We start from the raw sequence: 11,572 nt of genomic DNA, 5'->3' as shown, positions 1-11,572 counted from the left end.
TATTAATAAGTCAAATTAATATTATTTCTACATTTAAATAATTTTTTAAAAAAAATAAGAAAAAAATCGTAAAAAAATTATAAATTTGAAAAAAAAATAACTTAAACATTAAAAAAAAAGTGATTTACAACTTCAAAGTCGTAAAATAAAAAAAAATCCTTATAACTTTGAAGTCGTAAAAAAAAATTAATTGAAATTATACATAATTTTACGACTTGAGTTGAAAAAGAAAATAGAAAATCATAACAAGTATTACGATTTCTAACTCAGAAGTTGTAACACCTATTACGACTTACCCGTAATTTTTTAAAACTTACTCCCAATTGAAAAATAACGCTCTTTTGATAAAAAAAAAAAAGCCTAAAAATTCTATGTTTAGGTGTGTGTTAACCTTTTGAGTACATTCAAACTTTGATGAATCCGTGTTGCAGTATTAGTAGGTCTCTTATACGTATACTATTATTGTAAGTAATTAATGGTTAAAGAGTATTTCTAACATTTTTCAAAATATTCGTCTAAAAAGGAGATCCAAATTAGTTTATAAAATTTCTCATTTATTTCTAATTTTATATATTCAGTCTTATCCATTATATGTTTGTTTCGAATTCTCTTGATTTGTCGTCGAAGTTAAATATTGGTGTAGGTCCTTGATATTAACAAAATTCCAAATTAATTTCTACAATTGTGAAATGTTAATCAACTTGATGTCTGCCAGTTAACAATGCTATTGACACTTATATAACACGTTAGTTAAATATCAAGGTATTAAAGTATATATATAAGTAAAAAGAAACTCTCTCACCTTATAAGTAAATTTTGTAAGGTTAAGTTAAGTTCATAATTTATATTTTAACATTGATATCAAAATCTATCCTAAAACTATATGTGAGCCACCTACATGCATTTAGCATACTCCATATTGAAGTCTTAAACGTGAGGAGAAGTATTGTTAAAACTACCTTGATTGCAAATCCCCTTAGGCTGCCTTAGTTGAGGCCTTTCTTAATTTTTTTGATAATATAGTTGAGAAACCCCTTTGGGTGCCTTAATTGCAACCTCAAGAGTGATGGTTTAATTTCACATCAACTAAAAATATGATTAAATTAAAGTATATAAGTGAGAGACAATCTTTACTTTATAATTTATTTTTGTATGGTTGAATTAGATTCATAATCCACATTCTAATATGTTATTAGAATCTATCATAGATTCATTGGTGGGTCACCTGCATTTGACATGCTTATAGCTAGAAATCCTTGGCGTGAGAGGGAATGTCAAAAAGTCACCTTAATTATGACCACCTCCTAGCCCTCCTTAAGTGGTTGTAGTCTCACATCGATCGGTAAAAAATATGACCAAATTAAAGTATAATATAAGTGAAAAAATAATTATCACTTTTCAAACTGATTTTATAAGATTGAATTAAGCTTATAATCCTGATTCTAATAATATATAACCAAATCCACTTTTTTAGGATTTTTTATTTATTTGTATTTCCTTTTTTCTTTTGCTTTCAATTTTTTTTTATTAAAATTGTAAATAATTTTACTTATTTAATTATTAAATAAATATTTTAAATTTTACTTGTTATTATTTTTATTTAATATCTTGTATATAATATTTATATGTTTTTATTTAATATGTTATATATATTTTTTAATATCATTTTTTCATTTTAAATATTTTATATAATTTTTGAATAATATTTTATTCAATATATTTGTATATTCAATATAAAATACTTAAATTTTAAAAATTAAAATTTTAAAACAATTAAATTTAAAAATTCAAGACATTTAAATGAAAATGACTTGTTTTTTTTAACATAAATGTAATAACTGTCTATACAAACAAATAGACAACTAATATATTTTTTACTTTTTATGTTTCTTTTTAATTTGTAATGTTCATTTTACATTAATGTGTTATGTTGTTTTTAATTTAAAAACTAATTTTATTATTAAATTATTAGATATTGTTAATTGTAAATTCCTTTATTCAAAATAAATAATATTATTTCATAAATTATAATTTAATATTCATAAAAAAATATTTTAATATTTGTTTTAATTTTTTTTTCAATTTTAAGTATTTAAAATAAAACAAATATTCAAAAAAATATATTAAATATCTTTATGTTACTTTTTATTTCATTTACAAAACAAATCAAATTCAATAAAATTATTAAAAAATTGTCTAAATTTTAAATATAAAAAATATATTAAATAAAAATATTAAAAAATGTATAACATACTAAATAAAATTATATAGAAAATATATACAAGATATTAAATGAAACTAATAACAAGTAAAATTAAAAATATTTATTTAATAAATAAATAAATAAAATTATTTATAATTTTTTTTAAAATTTGAAAGCAAAAGGAAAGAAAATACATATAAATAAAAAATCCTAAAACGTAAAAAGAAAAACTTATAACTTTAAAGTCGTAAGTTAAAAATAAATTACAACTTTAAAGTGTAAGTTAAAAAAAACTCATGACTTTGAAGTGGTAAGTTAAAAAAAGAGTTATACAACTTTAAGGAGGTCATAAATAAAGAAAACTAAACTTGAAGTGCTAAATTTTTTTAATCCCAAATAAAAAAATTTGAAAAAAATTTATCCCCTTTTAATAAAAGTCCCCATACTTTCCTTTTCATATATACGATTTTTTATACTATTATATGCACAATAAAAATGTATTAACATTAAATGTTATATATATATATATATATATATATATATATATATATATATATATATATATATATTTATTGAGACACTACTATATTTTTGTTTTTAATTTATTAATTAGTGATCTTTAAAAACAAGTAAATATCATTGGAAAAAAATGAATGGTAGCATCTTCAATAAATTGTATCAGTTGTATATACAATACAATTATATATTTAAAATATATATCAAAATTCCATTTAAAAATGGTATGAAACAAATATATTTAAATTTTTTTAAGTAATTTTAATTCATCATACCTATAGACGCAATCCAATTCATTGTTGATCGGATTAATTTGATTAATTTTTTTTATATAAATCCAATCCAATTTATTTTGATGAAACCCAATCCAGGAAGTCACCTTCCAAAAAAAGAGTCTAGACATTCCACTATATATGATTTTAGCTTTTTTTTTAAAAAAAAACTATTTATCTAAATGGGTAAGTCAAAAAACAATTTTTTTTTGGGGAAAAATGTAAATTATATTAAACCCAAAATGATACAATAATAAAGAAAATCAAAAGTCTCTCTAATACAAGAAGACCTATATCAAGATGCTAAAACAAATGCAACAGGTGCGCTTGTCTATACATAACTTAATCTTGCTAATAACATCTATTACAAAAAATTGATAATCTTAAAAAATCAGCTTGTTCCTAGACAGCCAGATGCAGTAGACTGTAATTGCTATAACATTTTTCTTGAACACCTGATGTGGATCTGCCCCTAATCAAAGAGTCAGTAATGCGCTGTAAAGAAGTGAAACGCCTGCGGAAAGGAGCCAAATCACGAATGTGAACCCAAACTTGGAGAGATTTCCTGCAAGACAAGAACAAATGAGCATTTGACTCAGCCTCATTTGAACATAAAGGACAGATGAAACCCTTGTTCAAAAAAGCAACTTTGTCTAGAGTAAGCAGCCGATTCCTTTTAGCAAGCCACAGAATGAAAGACATCTTAGGGGGATTGGTGGGTTCCATATAACAGAACACCAACTAACATTAGGCTTGATACCTCTAATGTATTCATAGACTTTGCCAATAAACAATTGTTCATTGGTGCTCCAAGATTGAATCCTCTTTTTGGCCTCTTCCGTACTTAGCTCTTTAGAGATAATAAAGTCCCTTATTTGAATGATTTTCTTTATCAAAACTGAATCTGATGAAGAAGTATTGTAATTCCACACATCGCTCCCTCTGAAATAGTAATGGTGAACCCACCACCGAACCCATAGAGAATCTTTCTTACAATGAAAGTCCCACAGGATACGGGAAAGAAGCGCAAGGTTCTAGTCCTTGAGATTAAAAAAACCTAAACCCCCTTCTTTTTTCGGAGAACAAACTACTGACCAAGCAACCAAAGACTTGTTTTTGCCAATATCCGCTTTGCCCCACAGAAAATTATGGCACAGAGTGTTTATCCGGTCCATAACAGATTGCGACAAAGGAAAAATCTCTATCCAGAAATTCACAATTTCTTGAATAACTGTTCTGATCAACTCTAACTTATCTGCATAAGATAAAGACTTCTTGCTCCATCCCTGAATCAGGCCAGTAAGCTTGAAAAGCAGGGAACATAATGACATACATTTAATCTAGATGATGAAAGGGGAACACCCAAGTATCTAAAAGGAAAGTCACCCAAGCTAAATCCAGTAAGCAGCTGAAAAAAAAACAATTTATTATAATGAATGAAGAAGACGCCAGTCAAACATATTGTAACCGAAGGCGTTATCCTGTTTGGGGTAACCTTATAGCCTAGCCCTTGCTTCGTTAGGCAAATTTACTGTGCAGGGGTTCTTTTATAAACAATTTACGGAATGGGGTCTCATTTATAACAAATTACGAAGGGGGTCGGTATCTTACGTGGGTACCGCCATTGACACTGGCGGGAAGCTTGAACCGCCAGTGCCAATGGCGGGATAGGCTGACTAGGAGAGAGGGAGATAGGGGTACCGCCAACAGCTTTTGCGGGATAGGGGGAAGGGGTACCGCCTGTGGGTGTTGCGGGATAGGGGGAGAGAGGGGGAGAGTGCAGGATTCATCTGAACCACAAACGCAACTCATTCATTTCACTTGGCTCTAGAATACGCTTGTTTTATCTTATTATTGTTTTTATTTTTTTTCCTTTTTTATCCCTCTAATCTATTCTCTCGTTAACAATTAACTATTAACTTTTTCTTTCTGAATGGAACTATTAACTATCTATATATAAAAGTAAAATAAAATATTTGCATTAATTGTTATCATTTTTATATGGTTTCTAATTTTATTCATTTATTATTTTGTTTAATTTTTCAATTGGTATCCTTAATTTTATTTGATTAATTTTTTTTATTTAAAAAAATTCTTGCATCAATAATTATTAATCTAACTTTTGTTTAAATAAAAATTCATAAACTAATTAGAAAATAAATTAAACTGAGAAATAAATTACAAAATTCTCCATTAAAATAAAAATGATCACAAAGTTACATGTATTGTAATATTTCAAATCAATTTTCAATTGATATTAATTTATTAATTTAAAAATAAAATTACTTTAAATTTAAAAATTAACATCTAAAACATGACAAAAAATAAAAATTATACTAAATAATTCAACATGAATTTTGTACAAATTCATGTTGCATGTATTCAATTAAAAAAATATAACATTATTTGATTAATTTTTTTTACCGGAGGCTAATTCTTGTGCTGATATCCTTGCAAAGATGGGGTTCATCGGGATATTCATCCTTCAATGTTCTTGATTCTTGCCCCGATGTTTTACTTGCAATTGAATACATGCAACATGAATTTGTACAAAATTCATGTTGAATTATTTAGTATAATTTTTATTTTTTGTCATGTTTTAGATATTAATTTTTAAATTTAAAGTAATTTTATTTTTAAATTAATAAATTAATATCAATTGAAAATTAATTTGAAATATTACAATACATGTAACTTTGTGATCATTTTTATTTTAATGGAGAATTTTGTAATTTATTTCTCAGTTTAATTTATTTTCTAATTAGTTTATGAATTTTTATTTAAACAAAAGATAGATTAATAATTATTGATGCAAGAATTTTTTAAAATAAAAAAAAAATTAATCAAATAAAATTAAGGATACCAATTGAAAAATTAAACAAAATAATAAATGAATAAAATTAGAAACCATATAAAAATGATAACAATTAATGCAAATATTTTATTTTACTTTTATATACAGATAGTTAATAGTTCCATTCAGAAAGAAAAAGTTAATAGTTAATGGTTAACTAGAGAATAGATTAAAAGATTAAAGGGAAAAGAAAGGAAAAAAAAATAAAAACAATAATAAGATAAAACAAGCCTACTCTAGAGCCACGTGAAATGAATGAGTTGCATTTGTGGTTCAGATGAGCACTCTCCCCCTCTCTCCCCCTATCCCGCGACACCCACAGGCGGTATCCCCTCCCCCTATCCCGCAGAAGCTGGCGGTACCCCTCTCTCCCTCTTTCCTAGTCAGCCTATCCCGTCATTGGCACTGGCGGTTCAAGCTTCCCGTCAGTGTCAATGACGGCACCCACATAAGAAACCAACCCCCTCCATAATTTGTTATAAATGAGATCTCATTCCGTAAATTGTTTATAAAAGAACCCTGTACAGTAAATTTGCCGCTTTGTTATGCTTCCCAAAATAATTCATAAAATATTGACAGGTGCAGTGTGCAGGAGGCGCCAATTGGATCTGCGCTTCCCAGTTTCGGTTTTCCCGAAGTGGCGCAGTGGAGGAGGTGCCAAGTGAAAAAAGCTTCGTATTTTTCCAAAAGTTTGGCCGTGTGTTTCGTTGGAGGTGCGTTTGTAAATATAAGTCTGATTTGGCGTTCCTTTCAAGTTGTCCCTGTTGACAGCAGAGAAGTCAGCTTCATATAAGCCAAACTTACTTCCATCCATCATGTGTTTTTAGTTTCCTTGTGGTGGTTTTTTCAGAGTGCTATTGCTATGTTGGTGGTTAGGTGGTATTGTTCTTGTTCTGTTGGAGAGGTGAGTGGTGTTACTTTTTTATCTTAAAAATAATTTGTTTTGTTCCATCACATGTTTTTAGTTTCGTTGTTTTGTTCTGTTGTTCCTATTGTTGTGTTGGTGGTTTGGAGGTGTTGTTACTGTTCTGTTGGTGAGGTGAGTGGTGTTACATTTTTATGTTAAAAATAATTTGTTTTATTTGTGTTAGCTAGTGTTTTCATTCAAAGTTTTGTTGATTTGTTTTAGTAATATTTTGTTTTATTATTTTGTTAGGAGAATATAATAGTAAATATTTTGTTTTTTTTAAATGAGATGGGAAATATTTTTATTGAATGTTTGCATAAAAATAATTTGTTTCTTAGTGTTATTTTGTGTTACTTTTTTTGCAAGTATTCTTCATTTTTTAGTGTTATTTTTTGTTATTAATTTTTTAGTTAATATTTTATTAGGAGAATATAATACTAAACACGTTAATATTTTTTTTAGAAAATGAGGTAGGAAATATTTTTGTATAAAAATAATTTGTTTCATTTATTTTATTACTTTCTTTGTAAGTCTTCTTCATTATTTGTAGTGTTATTTTGTATTATTAATTTGTTAGTTAATGCTTCATTAAGAGAATATAGTAGGAAATACTGTTTTTTTTAGAAAAAAACAATGTAGGAATTTTTTTTGTTGAATTAGTGTTAATAATTTTTGAGTTCATATTTCATTAGGAGAATATTTTGTGTAATTAAATTTTTAGTTGATATTTCATTAGGAGAATATAATAAGAAGTATTTTTTTCATTTTTTAGTTTGTAGAATATATTGAGCTGAATCCTATAAAAAAATATAGTTGTAGAAAAAAAATTAATAGGAAATATTATTGTTTTTAACAAAATAAATATATTTGTAAAAATATTTTGTATAGTGACCAATTTATGCTATAAAAATATAAATTACAATTTTCTTTGGATGAAATTCCATTATTGAATTAAGTTTTCGTTATGGTGGAGGTTACAAAAGTTCATCCTGATCCACATGATGTGTCTTTGCTACATTTGTAGGCGACACATGTGTCGTAATCTGTTTGGAGTGATAAATCGGTTCATGTATCACATTGCGAATCCACAACACTGACAACATAACATTGTTGATGAAGTTAGAAGTGGTGTCGGAAATGTATTGTAAGCTCTAAATGAAATGGAGTGACAACTGTGCCAACACAACAAGCCCCTCCAGCAACACATCATTTTTCACAGCCACCGAATAATGTTGATATCAACATGGGTCGTAGGGAAGGACACAGACTTCATTGACAAAGAAGATTTGTTCAACACAACCCCTTGCAGTGTTCCTAGCGCCTCCGGTTGCACCCAGTGACGGAATTTTTTTGTGACTCTTTCTCAACCTTACAATGATTTTACTTAGTTCACGTATAACTCCCAACAGTCGCTGAGGTCAAAGGGACATGCATCGAGTTCCTCACAGTGAACAATGTTATGTTCCGCAACCCTCCCTACCATATATCAATTCTTGAACTTCACTCCTAACCGTATGATCCTAACCTTGTAACTCCTTATGCCCCTGCACCCTTCCATGCAAACTGGGACCAATCACCTAACATGTTTTCCCCCAATGCCAATGTTTCTGTCAGGTGGTTCGTCCCAAATATATCAATAGAGGGCTCAAGATTTGACCGTAAACTTGAACCAAGTGCATCCTGATGAGGGTGATTAGTCAATTGTTGTTGTATAATTAGTGCACTAACTTTATTCGCATATGTGTATCAGTGTAAAATAACAATTTGTCTAAAAATTGCATGTCTTTTTAATAGTAAACAACCATTGTAGTTCCTTTTTGTGACAACAATTTTCAATTTTTTAAGGTTTTTGAGGGTGTTTTAGACGAATTTGTAAAGCGATTTGCACTGCAGGAATGCTACCATTGGACTCACTAACATGAATACTAATGGAATTGTCATTATTTTATGTGAAAATCACGCATTGACTGGAACAAATTGAAGCAAGAAGACACCCTTGTCTTATGGTTTTTTGTGACAGCAAATATCAATTTTTAAAGGTTTTTTAGGGTGGTTTAAGACAAATTTGTAGTGCGATTTGCGCTGCGGGAATACTACCATTGGACTCATCAACATGAATACTAATGGAATCATCATTATTTTATGCAAAAATGACGCATTTACTGCAACAAATTGAAGCAACAAGACACCCTCGCCATATGTTTTTTGTTTTAAATCAAATAAGACTTTTTTTCCATCTACAATGCTCAAAACATTAAAAACTTGTCACCGTGGAAGTTTACCTTAAATACTGAAATTAAAAATATGCATACATATAACTGCAATTGTCGAACTTACACATTTCCATTTAAGAACCCGTTGTTGTGATTGCTTCTAACGTAAAATAGTCAAGTTGAACACTTCTACAAGTCTCATTCACAGAGGATGAACTACTGAACTGAACAAATGTGCATGAAGGATGAGCCATCAATCTGGCATGGAATAGAAGCGCCACAGTCTCTATCGATGGATGTTTAATTTAATATTAATATATTTTAATTGTACAATGTAACCTGGCATAGTACAATTAAAGTCATGCTTAACTTGAAATATATAGTACAACTAAACACGTTGTGTTTACATTGAAAAATTGTAATAAAGGGTATTGTATACAAACCTCATTAATTCTTAAAATTTACTAGTAGTAATGGAAACAAAATCAACATTTTCAAGTTATTATGTTATTTCTTACGTTGTTGACCTATTTATAAAGCAAACACTACAAATGAGGAGCCACACTGATTTTTCCTTCCATTTTAAAATAATTCCCACCTTCCTTGTGGGCCTTGTGAGACAGCAATACCAAAGATGGCATGGTTTGTTATAAATGAAGAGGAGGCGCAACTCAGCAAATTGCTACGAAAATAAAGAAATTTGCACAAGAAGTGCCACTTTTCTTTTTGCTTCCTTTTCAAAATAATTTTTTACCTTCATTGTGGGACAAGGTGGCGCAGTGTGTGGTTTGCTACATGCTCAACAAGAGGAGCCACTGTGTCCATTGCTACACACAAAAAATCCCATAATTGGAGGTGCCACCCAATTATTTGCTTCCCCTTAATAAAGTTGTTTTAATACCTTGTAGGATGCATGGTCAATCAAGAAAATTTTTGGAAAAAAAAATTTCTTCATCACTAATTTCTTTCAACTAAAACCTTAACCCTTAACAAAAGTTGTTAATTTAGTTAATCATATTATATTTATCAATTACTTGTATTATTATTCCAACATTACCATTTTTTTATCTCTTTATCCACTTAATTGGTTGTCATTAATGTTTTGAATGAGAATAGTTAACTAAGATTAAGTAGGAAAAAAATTAATTAACATCTAGAAATTAGAAAAGGATTTTATAAAAATGGTAAACAAATTTTTCAAAATAATGTTATAATTAAGGACCAGACATTGTGTTTGTCTCAACACAGTTAAATTGTGTTATTTGTGGACATGTTTTTCTTTAAACTAGCACACCCATAACAAACCCAATCACAAAATAAGGAATATAGTACAACGGTAAACAGAGCAACATGGATAATTTATAAACACCATAAAAATATTTGTTAAGACTTCAACCAAAAATCAGTCAGCGATTATCTTGCCATATATAACGCCATGGCGGTGGTTCAAAATTATTAAATCCTATCTTAATTCTTGAACTGTCTTACGAGAACGTACATTTGACAGTTTTGCATATAACTTTATTGGTCCCTTGCTTTGATATTGGTTGAACATGAATAACATGATTCGCACATGCTCATCATTTTTTAACTCAAATGAATCATAACAAACATGATCGTGTTGGACTCACATAAGACATCGATAGTATATCTTAGTCACTTGTTTGTCATCTTCCACCATTAATACATCTTTAATCTTTCTCTTCAATTGAACAAATGTATAATTTTCAATAACTCTGAAAGGAATGGGCTGGTCCTAGGTGAAGTAAGTGTCATGCTCATTGTTTCTTATCTCGTCGTCATGGTAAACAAACACAAGTGATGAATTTGTGATATTTCGATAGAGATTTCGCCTAAAAAAGCCATTTATAAGTATAACATAACAAAATATTTGCTTTCTTTGCAGCTGATATTATTTCATTCACATATAGAGTGGTATTTATAGAAAACATTCGCAAAAAAAAATTACATGTACATTCTTAATGCTATAATAATACTAACTTTAAAATAAATAATAATGGTATACCATTCTTTCTGGAAATATTGTTCCCTGATGACACTGTTACATAAGTTCAGGCCAGCTACAACGAAATAAATCCCCCATATATTGCACAATATGCTATGAAAAAATGGCTGTAGAGTCATGAAAAAATTGGTTTTAGGGATAGACTTTGTCCTATTGATATGGCCGAACTACAAAAATTTCAGATGCTAAGGGACGTAGATACAGTAGACGACCATATATATATATATATATATATATATATATAATAACTGCAAAATATAAGATAATTTGATAGTCAATTTGGATTAATGAGTGGTGTAATTTCTTTACTTTATTATTATTTTTAATGAAATAATGAAGAAATTAACATCTTTGTTATTTTTTATTAGCAAAATTCAAAAGAAGAAGATTTCAAGTGCTTTGGAAGAAAAATTGATGCTAAAATTGGAAGAAAAAACCTTAAAGAAAAATTGGAAAGTCCGCTTAGCGCACTAGACAGGTCCAGCGCGCACTCTCACTCAGCGTGCAACACATGATTAACGCGAAAAAGGCCCACGAAGAAGCTCAAAGGTGTGCTTATCGCGAAAGTCCGCACTAAACGC

This window comes from Glycine soja, chromosome 1 (assembly GCF_004193775.1).
Source record: "Glycine soja cultivar W05 chromosome 1, ASM419377v2, whole genome shotgun sequence".
Taxonomy (NCBI): Eukaryota; Viridiplantae; Streptophyta; class Magnoliopsida; order Fabales; family Fabaceae; genus Glycine; species Glycine soja.
This window is presented reverse-complemented; position numbering follows the sequence as displayed.